Source organism: Marmota monax, unplaced genomic scaffold (genome assembly GCF_021218885.2).
Source record: "Marmota monax isolate L192 unplaced genomic scaffold, Marmota_monax_Labrador192_F-V1.1 WCK01_AAM20220418_F8-fsc00074, whole genome shotgun sequence".
Classification (NCBI taxonomy): Eukaryota; Metazoa; Chordata; class Mammalia; order Rodentia; family Sciuridae; genus Marmota; species Marmota monax.
The window spans coordinates 1,428,630-1,452,529 of NW_026694232.1; the positions used below are offsets into that span (position 1 = coordinate 1,428,630).

At 33.1% G+C, this 23,900-nt stretch overlaps 1 protein-coding gene across 3 annotated transcripts in view; it reads left to right on the forward strand.

Annotated features, from left to right (window-relative positions):
- Naaladl2 (N-acetylated alpha-linked acidic dipeptidase like 2) overlaps positions 1–23,900 on the forward strand; it is a 1,254,678-nt gene that overhangs the window by 274,707 nt on the left and 956,071 nt on the right. The window contains exon 3 of one of the 3 annotated variants that reach the window (XM_058586183.1): positions 14,057–14,162. The exons of the other annotated variants lie outside the window; for them this stretch is intronic. The gene's annotated coding sequence lies outside the window, so the exon portion shown is untranslated. The remainder of the gene's footprint in view (positions 1–14,056; positions 14,163–23,900) is intronic. 3 annotated transcript variants of the gene reach the window in all.

Below are 23,900 nucleotides of genomic sequence, written 5' to 3' on the forward strand. Positions count from 1 at the left end.
AATGCCATTTTTACAATCCATTTAAAATTTACCTATAGGGAATATATTTTAGTACCACTTTGGGTGCCTTTTGGTTAATAAATTCTCGCCTTTTGAGTGTAAGTATTTGGCTTCAAATCCCAGGTACAAGTTTATTAAAAATTGTAATAGTTCTTAGAGACTATAAAGTGAAATGAAGTGCACAAAATGTGTGTTTCCAGTGCTTGACTTTAAAACGATTTTTTACATGACTAATTTCAATATTTTCAACTTAAGCAGACTGTTGTTGAATTTAAATGATTATTAAATATTTAACCAGACAGAATATATTATTTTCAAGCAATTTTTTTTTTCAATTTCTTAATATTGTTTTTAATACTTAAAGAAGATGTGTCTTGTAAAATAGCATGTTATACTAATAATTACGGATATAGTAATATGTATGTGAAAGAGTTTATAACTTTAGACCTAAGTTTAAAAATATAGCTATTGATAAGTGGATGCTGATCCATACTGGGTGGGGGGGTGTGAGGAGAATGGAGGAACTTTGATTGAACAAAGGGTAGAGAGAGAAGGGGAGGAGTCTGGGGAGAGGAATGATGGTGGAATAAAATGAATGAGATGAATATCATTACCTAGGTACATGTGGTGTGACTCTACATCATGTACAATCAGAAAAATGAAAAGTTTTGCTTCATTTGTGTACAATGAATCAAATGCATTCTGCTATCATATATATTAATTAGAACAAATAAAAAATAAATTTAATAAAATATAGCTATTATAGTTAATAAGAAAAGAGCTATGAGAAACAGTCTGTCAAATTGTTAAAAATTAAAAATTTTTTGTTATTGTTTGTTTTGTTACCAGGGATTCAACTCAGGGGCATTTGACCACTGAGTCACATCCTCAGCCCTATTTTGTATTTTATTTAGAGACAGGGTCTCACTGAGTTGCTTAGTACCTTGCTTTTACTGAGATTGGCTTTGAACTCGTAATCCTCTTGGCTCAGCCTCCCAAACTGCTGGGATTACACATGTGTGCCACCACACATGGCTGTCAAATGATTTTTAAGATATGAAAAAAATACACATTTTTATATTTGGAATATGATATTAAATATTTCTACAATTAGCATAATTTACTAAACACAATTTAATCATTATATAAACAAATGAAAGAGAATGTTTAAAATCTATCTTAATAAATAGCCTGATAAATAACTGATTAGAATGAATAAATAAATAAACAAACAAGCCATGGTGATACTGTATGGTTAATTGGATAATAAGTATGCCACATTGCCACAGTGAAGATAGCAGTCTATCTAAAGGTGTACAGTGGGAATAACCAATGTTTTCCCCTTTGTTTTTATATTATATTTTTACTTACCTCCAGACAGATTTGGGACAAATTTGAATAGAAGAACACTTTAGAAGTTGTATTGCTTCATGGATTATCAGCCTTCTTTTCTCAAATCATGAAAATTTAGTGTTTATAACCAGTGAGATGAAGATTGTGAAGCACTGAGACAGATCCATAATTGGACAAGAGTCCTGAATTCCATAACTTTGAAAAGAAACTGACCTAAAAGTAAGATGTGTCTCATTACTGGTGTTTCCCTTCCCTCAGAAAATGAGCTTGTGACTGGTTTAAAAAAGTTTGGTGGTACGGAGGAGAGCTTGACATCGCAGAACTCTCACTGACACAAATGTCTAAGCTATCACTGTTCCTTGAATGCTAAGTGAAGGCACAAGACTCTTGGAGTTACTCGTGTGAAAAGTAGAAATCAGAGTGGTCGCAAGATTCTTCCAGTCCCAAAATGTTACAAGTTCATGTGGTACAGGAGCTGGAGGATCTGGAGGCTTACCATAGGAGAAGGAACCCAAGATTAGGGGTTTACAGCCCATTGTACACAAGATTGCTCTTTAACCAGAGGGAGACCAGGTGCATTTCAGGGCCCCCTGACTTATTTACATTATGAGGTACCTCCTTCTGAGAGCTCTAGTTTTACAAATAATGGTCAAAAAATGGCCTCAAGGAAGGCCCAGCTGAGACTGAGGTCTCAGTAAGACTGGTAAGACTGGAGGTGCACAAGAAACCCACAGTGAAGTGTTTCCTCACACTCTTCTCCATCTTCATGGATCTAGTGCTCCCTCCCAATTTTAACCCTGTAACAATATCTACTCCAATTATGTTCTCTTAAAAACTCCAAATCCTCTGACATTTCAGGAATACCATTGTCCTTCATTCATGTTTGTGTTCCTTGCCCTTGGGGGCATGGTGGTTTGGCTTGGTCTGAAGAATCCTAACATTTCATGTGGTATCTGGTATATTTCCAGTATCTCCTGTAGTGTTTCATTCTCTTTTTTTCCCAAGAATGGACCTTTTCAAAAATTTTCTGATCTTAGCCCTTATAGATTTTGATTAAAGAGTGATGAACATGGTAGAATAGAAGTATAAAATTTCATTTGTTGACAAAGGCCTTTACTAACAGTTCTATTCTTACAAATGTTACTAATAGAATCCTTGGCACATGTGCATGTAAGGCAAATATAGATAAATCATTAGTTTATGTCTTAATTTTTTAAAATATGATTTACTAACTTTTAAATTCAAAGAGCAGAGAACATTAATTTCGTAAATCAAGTGAAAAGGTCCTCAGCCTGAGGTCATCTGTGACATTCTAAAGACAAATTTGACTTGATTAGATGGCTACTAGATAACCATCTTTTTACTCATTAATTCATGTGTGTATTTTATGTAAAGTTCATGCCTATCTAAAATGTTTCCCTAAATAGGAAAGTTTCCCCTTTGTCATTTATATGCATGCATGTATATGTGTAGTTTTCTATACAGATGATTCCTGAGATACATTTATAAGAAAGCTGTGTCAACAAACACATTGTCAAAAACATTTCAGAAATGTGAACAGCATATTATAGTGATGCAGCCACAACAATGTTTAAGCAGCTATATTCATAATAGCCAAACTGTGAAACCAACCTAGATGCCCTTCAGTAGATGAATGGATAAAGAAACTGTGGTATATATATACAATAGAATATTACTCATCAATAAAAGAGAATAAAACTATGGCATTTATAGGTAAATGGATGAAGTTAGAGAATATCATGCTAAGCGAAGTAAACCAATCCCCCAAAACCTAAGGCCAAATGTTTTCTCTGATATGTAGATGGTAATCCATAATGAGGGGGTATGGGATGAGTGTAGGACTTTGGATTGGCCAAAAGGAGGTAGGTAAGGGGAAGAGGCATGGGAATAGGAAAGATGGTGGAACAAGATGGATGTCATTACCCTGGGTACGATCGCACGAAGGGTGTGACCCTACTTTGTGTACAATCAGAAAGTGAAAAATTGTGCCCCATTTGTGTACAATGAATCAAAGAGAATTCTGCTGTCATGTATAACTGATTAGAATGAATGAATAAATAAACAAATAAAATAAATAAATAAACAAACCATGGTGATACTGGTTAATTAGATAGACTATAAATATGCCACATTGCCACAATGAAGATAGCAGTCTGTCTAAAGGTGTACAGTGGGAATAACCAATGTTTTCCCCTTTGTTTTTATATTATATTTTTACTACCTCCAGTCAGATTTGGGACAAATTTGAATAAAAGAACACTTTATTGCTTCATGGATTATCAGCCTTCTTTTCTCAAACATCACCTTTTTTATCCCTTTGCCTTCAACCTACATTCTTTTTAAGCAACTGTAGTCTCTTTTTTCACTACCACATCAAAACTACTCTCACTGTCACCAATGCCTTTCTAATTGCTAAACCCAAAGGAAGCTTTCCAAGTCTCGGGGTTGTGCCAACCCATATCAGAAACTGAGATAAGAGGAAAAGGTGTGTCTCTACTTTTTAAAATACACTCCCATATTTTGAACTGAGAGGAAAAGGTGAATAAACATTCTCTCCACAAAACCATGTCTAAAGTCCCAATCTATTGGCACACATTGTCAACCCCATAAACCTACCCAGTGGGAAAGCAAAGGCTGCTCAGACCCAGGAAGTGCAGGCTGTCATGCTGCAGGATCATAAACATCAGCCTGCCTTTCATTTTTATATTTTTGTTCATTGCGGATTCTTTTTTATTAATTCTAATTTTGCCATGCCCCTCTGCCCCCTGTGCTAGGGATTGAACCCAGGGCTTTGGGCATGCTAGGCAAGTGCTGGTGTACCACTAAGCTGCATCCCCAACCCCTTAATTCTCACTTGAAAATTATATATTTAAATATTACTTCTGTTAGTTTTTTTTTTCCTCCTGAACCTTCTTTATTTTGTTTACCCAAGGTGAGTGGGTCATTCATCTCACCCCTAATTCCAGCCCTGCTCACAATACTTGGCCTCACTCTAGCCCTTGATACTATTCTTTGTGTCTACTCAATCTGTCTTCTCTGAGCTTCTGTGATACTTTTGTCTCATGATTCTTTATCCTTCACCAACAAATAATCCTCTTCAGTATTTTACTTAGGGTTTTTTTTTTTTTAACCTGGGATTGAACTCAGGGCACTCGACCACTGAGTCACATCCCTAGCCCTATTTTGTACTTTAAAAAGAGACAGGATCTCACTGAGTTGCTTAGTACCTTGCTTTTGCTGAGGCTGGCTTTGAACTCAGGATCCTCCTGCTTCAGCCTCCCAAGCCACTGGGATTATAGGTGTGCACCACTGTGCCCGGCTAATTAGGGTCTTCTTTTCTTACTGCTCTTCCAGCTTTAGTGGTCTCAGTGGCTCATCCCAATGATCTAAACAGACTTCCATTTATACTCTTACCATCGGTGTTCACACATTTCCACTGTTACTCCTTTATTTCATTTCCTCATTACTTCATGGCTAGACAATTGTGAAAGGCTGCTAATAAAGCCCTTTTATCTTCATATTGGCCTATCTCTGATCTGCAATTCAGGACAAATTATTTTTTTTTCAAAGTGGATATGTGATTCATTTATTAAATAAATATTTCTTTTTGTTTCAAACACTGTTTCCAACTCTGTATAAATCAGGAAATAAAAGAAAATTGTAAGCCATATTGATTAGAACAATATTATATTCAGTAATGCTAGTAAAGTTAGCAATCACTAACTTTTTTATGCATATATTAAAATACGGAGAGATTAGTCAAGATGCCCTTGTCCATACTTCTAGTAAGTACCAGGGCCAAGATTCAAACCTAGATAGATAGTCTCTATCTGTTGTACTTGAGAGCATTTTTTCATGAGTTTCAATCCTCCATATAATCTAATGAGATGGTATATAACATAATTTTACATAGAAGAAAATATGCCTAAGAGTAATTTACTTGCCCAAGGTCTCAGAACTCATGGTGTAGGTGGGATTAATACACAGAGAGTTTATATATATACAACTTTCATCTATCATCTTTTTGAGTTATTTGTCCAAGAAGCAATTATCCCTAAAGCCACAGATTTGAGCTTACATTTATGGACAGCTGGCAGGGCTACTGTCATTATAAATATAAAATATAGAAGTGCAAAATAGTCTAGTGTTTTACTGGTAACTTATCAGGCTGCCCTGGTGGACTAAGAATTTGGCATACAACACAAAGCCTAGAGGACTAAGTCTTAGGTAACCATTAGTTACTTATGAAAATATTCTGTGCAGAAGGAACAAGGCTTCTTTTAACTTCCATGTGAATAATCATTTTTCTATAGTCAACCTTATGAATGAAATAACTCTTTTTTATCAGAATATTATTAAATAAGGTCATATGCTAGGAACCTGTGTCAATCCATTTGGCATCTCTGATATTTTCTAGACTAACTTCCTAAAATCTCCTACCCTGTTGGTAACTGTATACATCAACTGCAATTAATAAAAGTGATAACTTAATAACTTACCATCATTGAGTGATTACTACCTAACATGTTGTAGTTAACCAAACATGTTCTAACTAGCTTTACTAGTATTAACTCATCGTACCCAAACAACCTCTAAGGGGCAGATACCATTGCCATCTTTCCCCACTTTTCAGATGCAACAGCTGAGGCTTGGTGAGGCTAAGTCACTTGTTTAAGGTCACAAAATAAACAGCAAAGCTAGGCTTTGAGCCCAGGGAGAGTGGGTCAGGCCTAAGTAACTAAATACAACAAGCCTACATCTGAGGAATATAAACCCTAGCAGAGGCAATCTCCAGAGGAGAGGTGTTCACTTTTTCCTTCATTTAGTATTTCTTGACTACCAACTCCATTAGATGCTGTTCAAGGTCATTTTTAGATTATGAAATATAGGCATAGTTATGTGAATTTTACAAATGGTTTTAGTCAACTTTCCACTTTTATAACCAAAAAACCTGACAAGAAAAGCATAGAAGAGGAAAAGTTTATTTTGTTTCACAGTTTCAGAGGTTTAGTCCGTGGTCAACCGTCTCTGTACATAGTTCTGAGTCCCAGATGAGGCAGAACATCATGGGGGAAAGATGTGACAGAGGAAAGTAGTTCAGGACATGACAATCAGAAACCAGAGAGAGCTCAGCTCACCAGGGACACAATAATACCTTCCAAAGTCATGCCCCCAATGACCTACTTCCTTTAGCCACAAACTACCTGCCTATAGTTACCACCCAGTTAATCCATATCAATGGATTAATGCATTGATTAGGTTAAAGATCTCATAACCCAATCATTTCACCTCTGAACACTCTTGCATAGTCTCACACATGAACAATTGGGGGACGTCTCATATCTAAACCATAACACAAATGTCCATAGGATCTATTAATATACTTTTCTTTGAACTTAGCATTTTGAATATACTAGTCAAAATTAGTTTTCCCATCTCAATTATTTTTTATCTCATCATTTGCCAATTGTTTTGAAAAAATATATAAATTGATGGGCTGTAATAATAGTAGGAGAATACCCTCCAGGGACATTTCATCTTCTCACTAGCTTTTAATGTGTATGAAATCATAGCCCTACATATGCTAAAGACAAGCAAAAGGAAAAATAGATCATTTATTTTATCCCACTAGTATTGACTAATTCTCTGTAGTATTTTGGCAAAGACAGGCTCTTGTCTACTTTTAAATGACTCAATTGAAGAGGCTTCTGCTAGAGGTTGATTGTAGAGGCTGATGAACTTGCTATGAAAGGTTTCTAACATTAAGCTTAATTTTCCACTCCTTAAAATTCCAGAGCATTACTCTTAACTGCTTTCCGTACCTTACTCAGCCTCTGCTGCCTCCTTGTTTCTTGGCATTTGTGACCCACTGTCCTTCCTAGATAGGTATTGTGTCTCCCCACTATGAACTACTGAGCAAAGCATAGTTTCTATCTTTACATGGACTGTTAGTTGCTAGGCAAAGGGATAATTGTGTATTCTTCCTTTTTGAATTTGGTCTGTGCTCTGCCTAAGTGTGCTAAACTATATATTCATTAATATGTGATTTAAATATGTGAATTTTAAGTCTTTGAACTAGAGTTCTAATCATCATCAATCACTTACTGAATTCATAGGTACAAAATCCTGGCTCCTATTTCCCAATTATTCTATTACATGGCAGGTCTGAACACTTTTCCTATTTTCCACAGATATTTGTCAAAATAAAAGAACACTTAAATGACTATTGAATAAAATGTTTATATGGATTTTAGACATATGAAATCTATGTGTCACTTTTCAAAAGAAAAATGATGGTTATATTATTGGGGGAAAACATAATGATTTTTTATGGCTAGGAAATGATGTGAACTTTCTAAAGGCTGTCAGTCAATAGTTTATTCTTACTGATTGATGCATGTTTCCTTTAACCTTTACATGGAGACTCTTCAATAGGTTAAATAATTTTATTATTTATTTCCTTATATAGCTGCCAAGGTCACACCATTAAAATATAATACATTGAGGGCTGGGGCTATAGCTCTGTAGTAGAGTACTTGCCTGCCATGTGTAGGATTCCCTGGATTCAGTTCCCAGCACCACACACACACACACACACACACACACAAATAATAATTATACAAATGATTCATGGAAACAAGAGTGTTTCAAGAAGAAATAACTTTGTTGTGCTTGTCTCATTGATTTCTTGGCATTATTTTTGGTATATAACAACCCTTTTAGATCATACCCATAGCTCTTAGAGCTAGTTCATGTTCTAGAGAGAAACAATGAAGGAGGAGGATTTATTGTAAAGTTAAAACATATGTTGTTTTGTGAGAATTTTATATATTATACCATTTCAATGTAACATTAATTTTACAGTTAATTCCTAACTCTCACAAGGCTTGTAGGTGATTATTCTATATTTCTACCCATACGCTACCATAGAAAGTGTGATCTGGCCACATTTGTGACTGAGCTGGGGTATGCATGTTGGAACAGATCCTTGATTAGCAGAATCCCATACTGAGCGGCAGTGCCACTTCTCCCATGTGCCTGCTGAGAACCATTGTGCAAAGGTTTGTCTTGACAGGCAGTCCTATAAAATTGCAACTTATCTGCTATATTGCTTTGATATTTCAATCTATTTTTGAATAAGTTTTACACTTTGGCATTTGGTATATTGTTTTTTTCTTGGATATACAGCTGGTGGCTGTATTAGTATTCACTAAAAGTGCTGCAGTAATTCCCGCATCAAAATAATCCTGCTCCTCAGTTTTATTTCATACTAAATACAAGGTGTCATATTTCAACACTGGTAAAAGATAATTAGACTCTTCTAATCAATCACAATATTTAAAGAAGTCAATCTTCTATAGCCAAGCCAAATAATTTTGGTCAGGAATATACAAATGTTTCTCTCTTTTTCTAATCTAATGTGGTTCTCATAATGTAATGTGCATTAGAATCACCCAAAGTGCTGATATAAACACAGATTATTGGGCTCCAACAGCAGAGATTCTGATCTAAAATCTAGGATAGCATCTGAGATTTTTCATTTCTATCAAGTTCCCAAGTGAGGCTGATGCTAGCCAAGAGACTTCTCTTGCAGAATCACTGGATTAAAATATTGTGTAGTCACACAGCTTAACATATTATGTCCTGGTATCCCTGTATGGGACACCTATCAAAACTTAAATCAGGCAACGAAATTCCTGTATGTGTTAACTTTTTATAGGTAGTCCACAAATGGGACATGAGGACATAATGGGTTAAGGCTGTAACTCCACTGATAAGATCTTGTCTGGTGCCCACAGTTGAAAACCACTGATCCAAACTGCTGGTTGGGAAAGTTAATCTGTAATGGACCCATAGTAAATATTTTAAGCTAGTGGGCTAGACGATGTCTGTTGCAACTGCTCAATTATAGTTGAGTTATTATAGTAGGAAAGCAGCCATAGACAATATATAAATGAATGGGTGTGGCTGTGCCCAATAAAAACTTATTTACAAAACATGCAGCAGACAGAATTTGGCACAGGGGGCCAAAGTTTATCAATGTCTGATCTAATTCATCAACAAGAGCATGTGTCTTTCTTAGCTCTTAACCTGTCTATATTGTATATCATAAGCAACAGCCAAATGCCCAACATTGAACTATGATTTGTGGGGATATATAACATAAATAAGATTTTTCCATTCCTCTTTAAGAGATCAGATTGTTGTGTATTATAGTGTTGAAACAATTAGAATGAAACTAAATGTCAGTTCTGGAGTAGATTACATGAGATAGGTCAATTTTGGATAAAGTAGGCAAGACAACAAAATAAATGTCCTAGAAAGGCAGAGCAGCAAAAGAAAAGGCACACAGAGAGTACACAGTGCATTTTTCCAAAGGATAGTGAGGATATCCTTGATATAGAGAGGATTGTAGAAGTGCATAGAAATACGTAGGAATGTTTAGTACCAAATGCCACTTACTGGCATTTGTTGTGTGTATTCTAGGTATTGGCAAAGTGATGGGTCCTGGGGACAAAGCTCATCAAGACAACAGTCCTTGCCTTCAAGAGCCTCAAAGGTGGAGATATCAAAGTGTTCAACTCCATCTACAAATATTTTGAGTTAATACATTTAGATTAATGCTGGCTTTTTAGTTGGTGCATTTTAGTTGAAAATGATATTTACATATTGAAGATAGGAAATTTTTATTAATTTTTGATCAGTTGTAGAGTGGCTTGAAGAAAATAGTTTTAGGAAAAATAGGCAATCATCTCGTAGAAACTAATAAAATGGTAACCATGAAAATTTTATTTTTTAATATTATATTAATTCCATAGGAACTTTATACATTACAGGTAGCATGTGTTGGGGTTGGGCTCTTCTTTCTAATACACTGTGCTCAAAAAATCCAAAGTTAGCATATGGATATGTTTGTATCAAGACATATCAGAATTAAAGACAATTTTAAATAGTTGTAGCATTTTGTCTCCTTAATACAATGATATGTCATTAAAATAATTTATATAGATAAGAAATTATCAGCTGGGCGTGATGGCACATGCCTGTAATCCTAGCAGCTCAGGAGGCTGAGACAGGAGGATCGCAAGTTCAAAGCCAGCCTCAATAACGTCAAGGTGCTAAGCAATTCAGTGAGACTCTGTCTCTAAATAAAATACAAAGAAGGGCTGGGGATGTGACTCAGTGGTTGAGTGCCTGAGTTCAATCCCTAGTACCAACCCCCCAAAAAACGAAAACAAAGAAAAAAAGGATTTAAAAAGATAAAGAGATTATCAGTAGCTAGAAATTTTCAGAGACTTTTATTGTTAAACATTAAATGTAGGATCTGGATGAAGTTGAGTATAAAATAAAATTTTTAGTGGGAACAAATGGTAGATGTTGGTATGATATTTGAGTGAAATAATTACTGAACTTCCAGTTTCAGTATTCTGACTGTCTTTAATGCTTGCAAGTTCACAAGGAACTCACTCATTCAGGTTTTCATAAGAACATAAGAAAAATCATATCTCAAATATTTTATTTCAACACAAGAAACTAGAATTCATATTATTAAGCAAATAGAATTTTTAATTTGGCGTTGTAAGAAGCAAGGATCAGTCAAAAGGTACTGTCTTAGACAAGGAGATATATATCTGTTTAGCTACCTAACCCAATTTACATAGTTTGATTCTTAATCAAATGCAGAGATGCAGATGGCAGCATGCCATTTTGATTCAATTGGATGCCAAGGGAAAGGTTAAGGAGGAAAGTCCCAAGTGGCTTAGCATCTCTTGAGATTCATAGCCTGAATACTTAGGTGCCTTGGTGCACATATCTAAATCTTTTTGTTTTGGCTTCTTTAATGTTGAAGGAGGGCAGAAGCTCACATTTATACTAAAATGATAATGGATTTGATGCACATCTTGCCCATGATTAGAACATTGAGACACTTCAATAAAAGTTGAGAATTGAGTAGTGTCCTTCAATTCTCCCCATTCTGTATCCCATTTACATCCAAACAATTGAGATATTCTTAAATAATGTCTTTAATTATGTATGTTTGTGTGTGGTGTACATGTGTGTTTGTACCTGTATGTTACTGATAATGTAATATCACTAATTCTTGAACTATAGAGTTTGCTTAAAATATTAGTCTACTTGGGCACTCTAACAGAATTTCACAGAGGATGGTTTAACCAACGGAAATTTATATCTCACAGTTCTGGAGGTAGGGGGAGAACAAGATTAAGGTGCCAGCCAATTTGGTTGCTGATGACTCTTGGAGATGGCTGTCTTTTTGCTATGTCCTTACATGGAATAGACAGAAAGAGATAGTGCAAGCTCTCTGATGTATTCTTTAAGGGTCACTAATTCCACCATAAGGAGCCCACCCAAATGATTTCACCTACCTGATTACTTCCCCCAAAGGTAATTACTCCAAATAGCATTATATTTGAAGGTTAGGGTTTCAACATGTGAATTTGCAGAGAACACAAATATTGAGTTTATCACATTTGAATATATAAATCGAGGAAGCTTATAGCTCTTCTGTTAGCCAATTAGGTTAATCTTATCAACAGGCTCTGAAATTTTTGATAAAACAATTAGATGCACTTACAAATTAGTGAACATACAGGACCTGCTTTAAATTTTTTCCTCTCTAAAAGCAGAAAGAATTTTAAATAAAAATTCAGAAATATTATTTAATGCTTTTGGTGCTGGAGGACTTTATGACACATTATTATATTCTATTATGTAATGCTTAAGGAAGACATAAGATTTAAAAATGAGGAATAAAAAGCTAGGAGAGCAGAGAAAGTCAGCTAACCTAACAAAATGTAAAGATATGTTTTCCTATCCACATCCTGTATGATATTGCAAGTTGACTGTTATAGAAGAAAATAATACCAGTTTCTTTTTTATTATTATTATAAATAACAGAGAACATTTTATAGCTTTCAAGTGGCTCAAAGCTAAGATAAAAATATAAAAAAATAATAAAGAGGAAAAACAAAGGATCCAATTAATAGAATGAAGACAACCTATAAAATGGAAGAAAATATTTGCAAACTACATCTGATGGAGGATTGATATCTAGGATATATAGGAAACCTCAAAAACTCAATAGCAAAAATCCAATCTTAAATGGGCATTAGATGTAGATAGACATTACTCAAAAGAAGACATGAAAGTATCCAACAGGTCATTTAAAAAATGCTTAACATGAATCATCAGGGAAAAGTAAATCTAAACAACAACGAGAAGTCATCTCACTCCAGTTAGAAGGGTTGCTATCACAAAGACAAAAGATGAGTTCTGGCAAGGGCACAGAGAAAAAGAAACTATTGAACACTGTTGGTGGAAATGCAAATTAGTACATCCATTATGGAAAACAGTAGGTAGGGTCCTCAAAAAATAAAATTATAACTACATATGACTCAGCAATCTCATTCCTGGGTATATACCCAAACGAAATGAAATTAATGCTTTAGAGATATCTGCATTTTCATGTTTCCTGCAGTGCTATTCACAAAAGCAAAGAGACAGAAACAGCCATCAACTGATAAGTAAAGAAAATGTAATTCATTTACACAGTGGAATACTATTCAAAAAAAATGAGATCCTATCATTTGTGAAAACATAAATGGAAATGGAGGACATTATGTTAAGTGAAATAACCAAGGTACAGACAGACTATACTTAGAAGAAACAGATTAAATAACAGAAATAATTTCTGATGTTCTGTTGCATATTAAGGTGATTATACATGATGTACTATATTTTTCAAAGAGCTAGAAGAAATTATCTTTATTGTTTCACTATGAAGGAATGATAATTATGGAGGAGATAGATACTTTTAGCCCATTATAAACATTGCACATTGTATACATGTATCAAAACATCACCTGATACCCCCAAATCATATAATTTTTATGTGTCAAATAAAATAGATAAATAAATATAAAAGAAGAAAAAATGAGATTCTTTGTAATTAATAACATTTATTGCTTGATATCACAGACCATTAGTATGAAATGGAGAATAACTTTCTTGGCATTAAAAAGTGTAAAATAAAATGAATAAATTTAATGTCTTAAGATGTTATTTTGCTATTAGTCATTTATTGAGCATGTTATAGGCACATTATAAGACCATGTTTCTAATTTTCACAATAGTCCTAGTGTTACCTATTTTCATGTTAGGAAATTGGTAGTTGTAGGGTTATGGAAATTACTCAAGATCACACTTGTTTTCAAATGAACAGCCACCTAGTCCTAGATATAATCTAATATACATCCCTGCCTTTTGTTAACTTTTAATCTGCAAAGGTATAATGAATCAGTCTGTGTCCAATTGAGTGTTTTCTGCTTTACCTTTTATACTTAGTAGCACATGGTACAAAGTAAATGGGCCATTTATGTTTGCTGAATGAAGGTGCAAATGTAAACACATGTAAAAGGTGAAAGTGAGAAAAGTGTTCTGTGTATACATTTGTCCTTGAGATAAAATACTTTGCTTAAAAAAGTCTATACTTTCTTGACTCCCCACAAATGGTACAGAATTTACATGTACTTACCATAAAATGAACTTACAAAGTAACATTAAAAAGAATCAGCAATAAAAAATTCAGGAACCAACTGATAAATTATCTGATACAGCTCCCAATTAAATTGATTACTTCCATTTTTTAATTTATTAACAGGAAATGAACTTTCACTGTTAGGCACCTGGATGAAGAGCCCTGGGTTCAAATTATCCATCTCCTATACCCTGTAAAGACCTGGTTGCTGTAGGATCATTTAATTGAAGTAAGACCTAATTAATTAGAATGTAAGACTTTTATTCTTGAATCAACTTTTAATAAGGTAACTTGGCCCATTTCTGTGGTGTTCCTAGATCTGCTAATTTTAAAAGAAGAATGCAAGCACTATTTTCTGGCAAATTTTATGTATTTTAATTTCTATTCATCTTTTATGGATAAACCCATTTTCTACAATAATAGGTAAGTATATCAATTTCTGTGTGGCTTTTAAAATTGGTATAATCTCTTTGCCTTTGTGTGCATCAATTCTTTTTATTTAATTATAAATGTCATTACAACTTATTTAATTAGGCTCTCTTTTTGTTGTTGTTTGTTGACGTTACCAATGATTTTTCTAAAACTTAACAATGAATCTATGCTGGGTGTGGTGGCTTATGCCTATAATCCCAATGGCTTAGGAGGCTGAAACAGGAGGATAGAGAGTTCAAAGCTAGCCTCAGCAATGGCAAGGCACTAAGCTAGTCAGTGAGACCCTTTCTTTATATTAAATACAAAATAGGGCTGGGGATATGGCTCAGTGGCCAAGTGCCCCAGAGTTCAATCCTCCATACACACCCCTGCCCAAAAATAAACAATGTGATCTATGCCACAATACAGTGTGACCACATATCAGTTATTACTTTTTTTCTCAAGTATAGAGATATTTGTTGGCCTTTTGTAACATTTCTTTCTATATGGCCACACACAGTCTTAGACTTCCATATATCTACTGGAGTTTGAAGACATGCTGAAAAAGTTTAAAACTATTCTTGGAGTTGGAGGTAGGGGAAGATGCTACTGTGGGATCACAATCACTTACCTGTAGAGCACTAGCTATCATCAATGTTCAGATGCTTGTTCAAGTTTACTTTGTATGAAATTTGACGTGGTGTGCATAATGCAAAGGCTGTAAAGACAGCATAGAACCAAGAAAGGACCCAGCATGACCACCAGCGTACTTTAGGGGCTTGGATGAATTATTTAATCTTAGAATTCCCTTACACCCTGATTTAAGATTTGATCAGGGAAAGGTGATAAGATCTGTGCCCTGAAGGGTGAGGAAGATAGTACACATTTATGAACTATCTGGGGGGAAAGAGGCTGTGCCCCTTATAAAGCCATTCAAGTTCAAGTATTTTAAAGTCAACTAAGTAATTAATTGGAAAAAAAGTAGGAAGAAGTGGAGGAGGAGATGGGTGTGTTTGGACATTGGATTGAATAAATTATAAGGTCATTTCCAACCATATATAAGGCTAAAAAATTATGTTATTATGTAAAATTATGTAAGAACACTCATTTCCAACCATATATAAGGCTAATTTTTAAGAGAGAGAGAGAGAAAGAGAGAAAGAATTTAATATTTATTTTTTAGATTTTTCGGCAGACACATTTTTATTTGTATGTGGTGCTGAGGATCGAACCCAGCACAGCGTACATGCCAGATGAGCGCGCTACCGCTTGAGCCACATCCCCAGCCCTAAAATTGTTTTATTATGTAAAGCACTTATTGCCTAACATTTGTTGGATCCTATCTATGTTCCATTTTTAGTCATTACAAATGAGTAAAATACAAATATATATATATATATATATATATATATATATATATATATATATATATATATATATATATATATTCAAACAATATATATATTGTTTGAATTTCTCTGAATTTTATAGTAGAAATGGGGAAAAGGTGATTTTTACTTTTTTAAAAGAGGTACCAGGCATTTAAATCAGGGGCACTCGACAACTGCACCACACCCTCACGCCCCCCAACCCCCCACCTTTTGTATTTAATTTAGAGACAGGGTCTCACTGAGTTGCTTAGTGCATCACTAAATTGCTAAGGGTGGCTTTGAACTGGAGATCCTCCTGTCTCCTGAGCCACGTGAGACAGACAGGCATGAAAAAGTGATTTTTTTTAACCCTGACAATCCACACTACATGATTCATCAGTGTAATATTTCTTCTGAAGCCCTTTTTCTTTTATTGACCGGGAATGTGAACTTCCGATCTACTATAGTAACTAAGAATAAACCCTAGCCCGAAAATTACCAGTTCTCTCATAGTTGGTATTTTCACTAAAAAATTATATGGATCCCTAATGAAAGAGAGTCATAGCACTTGTTTGAGACTAGTTTTGTGATTCTTTAAGAAGTGCCTGAAAGTTCTAGTTTATTTTTAAATATTGGCATTGAAATCTTATTTCAGATAGAAGATACAAAATTAGTAGTTTAAATGTTTATTTCCTAGCATAATATTCTAGGTTTAATATTACTGCCTTTTAAATCTGTACCTTAACTGGGATTATAAATGCATTTTATCAGTAGCTAATGGCAATTAGGCACCAGGCCTAGTGGAAGATGGGAAGTAGCCAAGTCAATATATTCTTGAGTTCTTGTCTATTTTCTTTGGCTCAATTTAAATCTGAATATATGTGTACAAGAAAATGGAATCCAGGACTGTTGGAAGTCAAATGTGTTTTCCCAATGATAAAGGAATAATTAAAAGGTACTGGGATCTTTGTACTATTACTAGGGCCCTTCCAATATCTTTCTTCTTATCTTCATTACTCATATGTCATGAATGTATACATTTATAGACAAAATCAAGGTTACTTCAGTTATGATCTGTTTTGAGAATGGGCATAGTGCTTGATGCTGTGTCTCTTAGGTGTTTTTTCCATGTGTTAGTAGAAACCATTAGTACTATAACCACCAAATTATGTTAGATTTTTGCGGTGATGGAAATCAAACCCAAGGCCCTGTGCATGCTATATGAACACTCTATCACTGAGCTGCAACCCTAACCTCATAATTTCTTTCTTTCCTTCCCTCTTTCTTTTTTTTTTTTTTTTTCTTTTGAATAGTGGCGGGGGTGGTATTGGCTAGGGATTGAACTCAGGGCTTGTGCACGCTGGGCAAGTATTCTCCTACTGAGCTACACCAAAAATAACATTTTGGAAGGGTTTGGCAATAGATGTTACAGTCAAACTATGTTATTATAATTTTGAGTACTTACTGATCATTTCTTCACAGCCAAGTTAGAGCTGAAGAATTTAGATGCTCAAACTGATTATAATTATTACATCTGCTCTTTGACTGATCCACAATATTTTATGTTAGTAAAAAAGTATTGCCTCTTTTGTCTTTAACTTGTTGTTATATCCTCTAAAGACTTCACATATTCTAGAAAATCAAAATAAACAGAAGTTAAAATGTTTGCAGTTAAGGTACAGCTATATGAGGAGATTTTCTAGTAATGACCCCTATATCCTATGATCTTGTTTTATAGAAGAAATTTATAAAAAATAAATTACAAGAATAACTAAGCATTTTGTTTATTGTCTTTAAGGAATAAATTCACACATGTTTATATTCAATGCTTTGGTCACACAAAGTAGACATTTATAAAACCTAATTATTTGTTTCTTATCTTATGCATACATAATTAGTGGCAGGAATGTCTAATTCATTGTTAAGCTCATTGATTTCCAACAGGAAAATGAACTAGTGCAAACATCTAAATTAAGGTAGTTAATTGTCACTTTTCTTGTCTGTAATCTTTGTCATTGGTTCTGAAACTACAAACCTTTATATTTGAATTCCTTCCATTGTATGAAAGATGTTCTGATATCCACTTAATATATGTTCACCTTTAGCATTTGACATTTCCTGTCATGGCTTTCAAATGAAGTGTTTAATTAAAATCACATTGCCATTGTTTTAATAACCTAGAAAAAATGGGTATGAATTAAATTCTTTTAAAAAGAAATGACAATGGATTTAAGAATACAGTAGCTCCTGTTTGAATATTGCAGTTGTTTGAAAAATTTTATAAAATATTCTTATTATCAAAATCTAATTTAGAGTTTAATGATGCAGTAAAGTTGAGATGTTCACAAAGAAACCAGAATAATAGCAGTAAAAATTTAGCCATAGCTTAGTACAATCTAACCAAAATTTTCTGGTCAATTAGATTTGATTGTGTTAAACAGTGACACACTACAAAAGTAATTAGGGATCACATATTATTGATTGGCTCTATGCTGAGGCTAGTTAGAGGCACTTTATGCTGCCTGAGATTTGACACCACCTTCTGGAAGTCTTTAAACCAGGATAGATGCAATTTTCACAATTTTTATTATTATTTTTCTTAAGAAGTTTCTCCCTTAACTGTTTAGTAAATGCCATTTGTCCCAGAATTTTCTATGTGCTATTTTATTTTACTTAAGAAACAGTCTTTGATGAGGGTGCAAAGTTAATTTTAAAAAAGGATAGTTAAATGATCTAATGGGAACAATTCAATGGGGAAATAAATCCTGGTACCATACACCATTATAAAACCCTCAGGATCTGTACATTTCTGACCCAATGGATTTAAAGAGAGAATCTTTCTGATATTTTAATTCTCATGCAAGGGTTAAATAGGGAGAAAACTAATCATAAAAGCCTTGCGGTACTTTTCATTTTCTGTCCTTAACTGTACTTACTCCAGTATAAATTCATATAAAATATGGTTTTCTAGTTATTTACTCATCATGAGATTAGCTTTGTTAGGAAGACTCATACTATTTGTTTAAAATCAGTGTCTTATACTTCTGTAATAATTATTTATATAATTAAATATTTGCATTTTATTATATTATTTCTGGTGTAATATTAATTTTGTATTACTATAAACTTACTCTTAAATCCTAAATTATATTAAATTTATATATATATATATATATATATATATATATATATATATATATAAAGAATGTGTGCCTTTCAGAAGACAAACTTGTAATAGTTCCCTTCTAAAGGTAAAAAGGACATCTATATAGTGAATAAAAATCAACTATTAGAATCTAAATGATATTTTAAAGGGGAAGAACCGAAATCATTAACTTTTGATTTTATATATATAAATTGGTAGCTGCCTAATTTCACAAGCTTTTTGAAGCTCCTCACATATAGTTCTTGATATAAATTTCAATGATATCAACTTTTGACCATATTAATCGGTTTGGCAGCAATTAATTAAGTACTTGATTCTCAAAATTGTCTTTAAACCAATGTCTTTCATTTTCTCATACAAATGGAATAAAACAGTAACATTTCTTTGAAAATATGACATATAACCTCTTACACTCTATGAATATGAACTTCATATCTTCCTGTGTATGAAGTGAATTGACTTTTTTTTTTTTTTTGGTACTCAGGGCTACTTAACCACTGAGCCACATCTCCAGTCCATTTTTTTTTTTTTTTTAATTTTGATACAGGGCCTCATTAAGTTGCTTAGGAACTCGATGTTTGGCTGCGTCTGGCTTTGAGATTGTGATTCTCCTGTCACAGCCTCCAGACTTTTTGGCATAAAGTGCCTTCTTGCTCTTGGAACCTCTTTTTCTGTGTTTCTTCCAAAGAGAATGATTTCTAAAACTAATTTTTTTCAACCTGAATGTTCACTTTTTAATAAAAAAGAATCATTTTCTTGATTCTTTTACTCTTTCATACTCTAAAATTACTCTAAAATTTTTCAAAGATATCTCATACAAATATTTTCAGTGAATCTAGTGCTATATGTGAAATCAGATAATAGAGGAACACATATAAATATGCTGCAGATTTTCTTTTAAAATATTTAACTTCAGTGCTGATTTTACATAAATGATTTTAATGTAGTATGCTATTATATAATGTAAGCATGTAAAAAGTAGTACAAAAGTGAGATGAGGTTTTAACTCCTAATTATTTATTTCCAACTCAGATCAATTTCAAACTTCAGGTCCAAAGGCTAGGGTTATTAGTCTTTTCTGAAATCCATACCATGACAGGCCAAAAAAGCCAACATATCATAACATAAAACAATATTTCATAAATAATTATGTACATGTGCATTTTTAACTTTATCATTAAATATGAAAAATGGATATTTACTTGAAATTATGTGCTACTTCATATTATTTGCTTTTTTTGTTATGTAATTGTTTCTATTTAAACAAATTACACTGGTTTTAGTTAAGGGAGGAAGAAATTAACAGGGGTAATAATTAAAGAAATAATATATTGAAAAAATATAATGACACTTTAACAATAGTTTTTTCTATCTCATTATATCTCAATTTATTTAACTATTATTAATTTTTGTTGAATTTTTACATTTTATAAACTATATTATTATGATTTTAAAGGTAAATATGAGATTATAAAAAGAATGTAAATGTCCTAATATTTCATGCAAAATGATATTTTCTTTCTGTCTCATGATTAAGTAGGATATTTTTATTTTTTGAATTCTTTTCCAATAATACTTCTCTGAATTGCCTACAGCTGTAGGCCATCCTTTTTTAATATAATGGTAATACTGAATAGAGTCAAACATATAATCCACCTCCATGTGTATCTTTGTTCTTACCAATTTCATATTTCACTAGTTCCTGGTATCACCCTGATGGGTTAATATCAAAATATCTTGTCAACAAAATCATTTGATGATTTAGGATTTTACTTCTTAGCAGTGGTGGATATTTATGTTTGTTAGAATTGGGAACTACAGGGCTGTGGTTATAGCTCAGTGGTAGAGCACTTGCCTAGCCTGTGTGGAGTTACTGAGTTTGAGCACCATATAAAAATAAATAAATAAAATAAAGGAATTATGTCCCTCTACAACTAAAAATATATTTTTTAGATAATTAGAAACTAGAGTGTTTCTCTAAACCTCAATTTTTGGGGGCTGCCATGTGTTTTGTGCCATTTGTTTGTATCAATTGCTGAAAACTGAAATGTTTTGTATTCAACAGTGGGGTTTCCCAGGATATGGATTTTTTTTTCTTTTTGGTAAAATCTGAATACTACCAAGCAAATTGCACTCAAAAACTAGTGGATGCCTTCAGATATAATTGGTACTCAACAAATCTAAAACATGCTTTTTTTTTTTTACTGTGGCTATACTGAAAATATATATTCTGTCTCTCCATATTGCACTAAATTCATGAAACAAGAAACATGGAAACCATCATATTAAATCACTTTCTCTTAACCTTTTTCTAGCAATTCATTAAGCCTTATGAAATAACATGGACTACCTTCCCATGGTTCTAAAAGTTCTAAATATTAAAAAATACACAGAAAAGCCTATTTCCTCCCAAATTTCCACAAGTCTAAACCAGTAATCACTCTTACTAGTTTCCTGTGCATCTATATATGTGTACATGCAAATATCCATACCATTTTCAATTGTTTCCATGCAGTAATAGTCACTGCCATTTAAAAAGGAGAAGAATGGACACCGTAAAGCAGGCAGAGGTCTTTAGAAATTCTGAAATCAATCTGGGTAATATTACCCATCCTATTACCCAGAGAATAAGAAAATTCCTTATTCTGTTCTTGGTTATAACTCATGGATCTTGACTGTACTCTCTAGAAGAATATTCTATTTCCATTATCCTCCATAGGAACATAAAGAAAGCATGGGAGAATTTCCCTCATGGGTGGCTGAGCCCTTTGTCTGCCTGGTTCCTGCCCATAGAAAGTTGGGAGCTTAGCAACATTATATATGTCATGCAGTTACAGTATTTTATAACTTTTGTAACTACATCTCTCCTCAAACTAATTTTTCTCCTCAGTGTGTTTGATTTCAGTCCGTTCTACATGCCAAAACAAACAAACAAAAAAAGTTGATTCTCTTAGATGTCTTATAAATATAATTGTATTTTTAGGTTGTCTTCAAATAGTACTAATTTTACTTTTTCCTTTCATATTCTCTCTCTCTCTCTCTCTCTCTCTCACACACACACACACACACACACACACACATTGTTTCTCTTGTTTAATTTTTTTACTAGTATCTTCCAGTATAATTTCAAATAATTCTGATGATGGTGTTTTTTTTTTTTTTTTTTTGTCTTGTTTCTGATTTTATTGATAAGGCTTCTAATGTTGCTCAATTAAGCATGTGATTGAATTTTGGGCTAAGCTAGAAATTGTATATCCTGTAAAAAAATTTGATATCTAGTTTTATTTAATTGAATATCATTATTAAATTAACAAATGGCTGTTCAGCATCCATAAAGGGAATAAAATACCATTTTCTGAGATCTATTTATATTATTGTAAATGTTTATTGATGGGTTATCTAATACAAATTTATAAAATCTTTAGATAAATCTCACTTGAGCGTGGTGAATATGATTCCCTGCATTTATCCCTGAATTGTGTGCACTCATATTTTATTTAAGACTTTTGCCTTGATAAGAATCTCTATGTCCTGACTTGAAAACTTGGATATGTGGGTTGTGTGTGTGTATAATTCTGCATTGGCTTTGTAATTTTATTTGAGGTAATGGATATTGAACCCACTGTCACTTTACCACTTAGCAATATTCTCAGCTTTTTAAATTAATTTATTTATTTTATTTTGAGACAGGATCTCACTACCTTGTCAAGACTGGTTTCAAACTTGTGATCTTCCTGCCTCTATCTCCCTAGTCACTGGAATTACAGTGCATACCACTGTATCTGGCTGTGTGTGTATTATTTTTGTTGGAACAAAACATTATCTTAGCTCATATCCTGGAACATATTTTAGAAGCATTAAATCTGATCTTTAAAGATTTATTTTATTAAAAAATTTTCATGAGAACTATCTAGAATTACTGCTTTCTTTCTCCTATAGAAAAAAAAATCTCCATTTCTTTTATGTAGTTTAGTGTTTAGATTTTCTGTTTTCTGAGGTCAGTTTTAATAAATTATATTTTATTAGGAAATTACTCATTTTGTGTGGATTTTCAAATTTATTTGCACAGTATTTAGCAAAAAGCTTGATTACAATTCTTTTAAATGGACACTGTATTTTTTTCAGTTATTATTTGTCATTCATTTTTGCTTATTTATTCCACTTTTATTTCTTTTCAAAAAATAAGACCACCAGTGATTTTTTCATTCAAGTGATCAACTCTTGAATGTATTAATTCTACTATTTTTGTTTTCTTTTCTTTCTTTAACAAGTTATTTTGCTTTCCTTTTCACATGATTCCACTTCTAAATCTTGAAGCTATTTGCATAATGTATTTATTTTATTGATTTTTGGATAAAATATTTAATAATAATAAGTTTTCCCTAAGTAACCTGTTTAATTTTTAATAACTACATTTCAGAGAAATGAGAATCAAGTATTTCATGCAAAAAATTTAGTCATATGTAGGGCATAAAGCAAGCAACATGACATTCTTTGCTGGAACAAAACATTTTAATGTGATAGAAATAATAAAGTGAGCCAGGTCATGGAATGTCTCTTTTTACATATAATGGTATATATTTTGATATTAAATTTTTCTATACATATAATAAGACTGGTGATGTATAATTACAATTTACATACTTGTGTATCTCTTTTGTATATGTATGTGTCTCTGATAATTTGTTAATGTATTTACTTTCTTATTGATCTTCTTTTTTCCTCAAGATTTTATTCAAAATGTAATGTGGATGAAATGACCTTATAAGTTATGAATTACCTTCTACTCTATAACCCTTAAATTTGTTTTTAAATTTTATACTTATGGTTTTAATTGATTTTTAGTTTACTGGGAAATAGGCAGTACTGCCTATTTCCAGACACACACTTTTTATAAGCAGGACTTCTCTGAAAGCCCAGATAGCTATGCAACTTGAGAGTCTTCAAGAAGGAATGGGTGTCAGGATGGCAAGATGGAAAGTGTTGTGTGTGAGAAAGTTTAGACTAGTTTATCTCACCT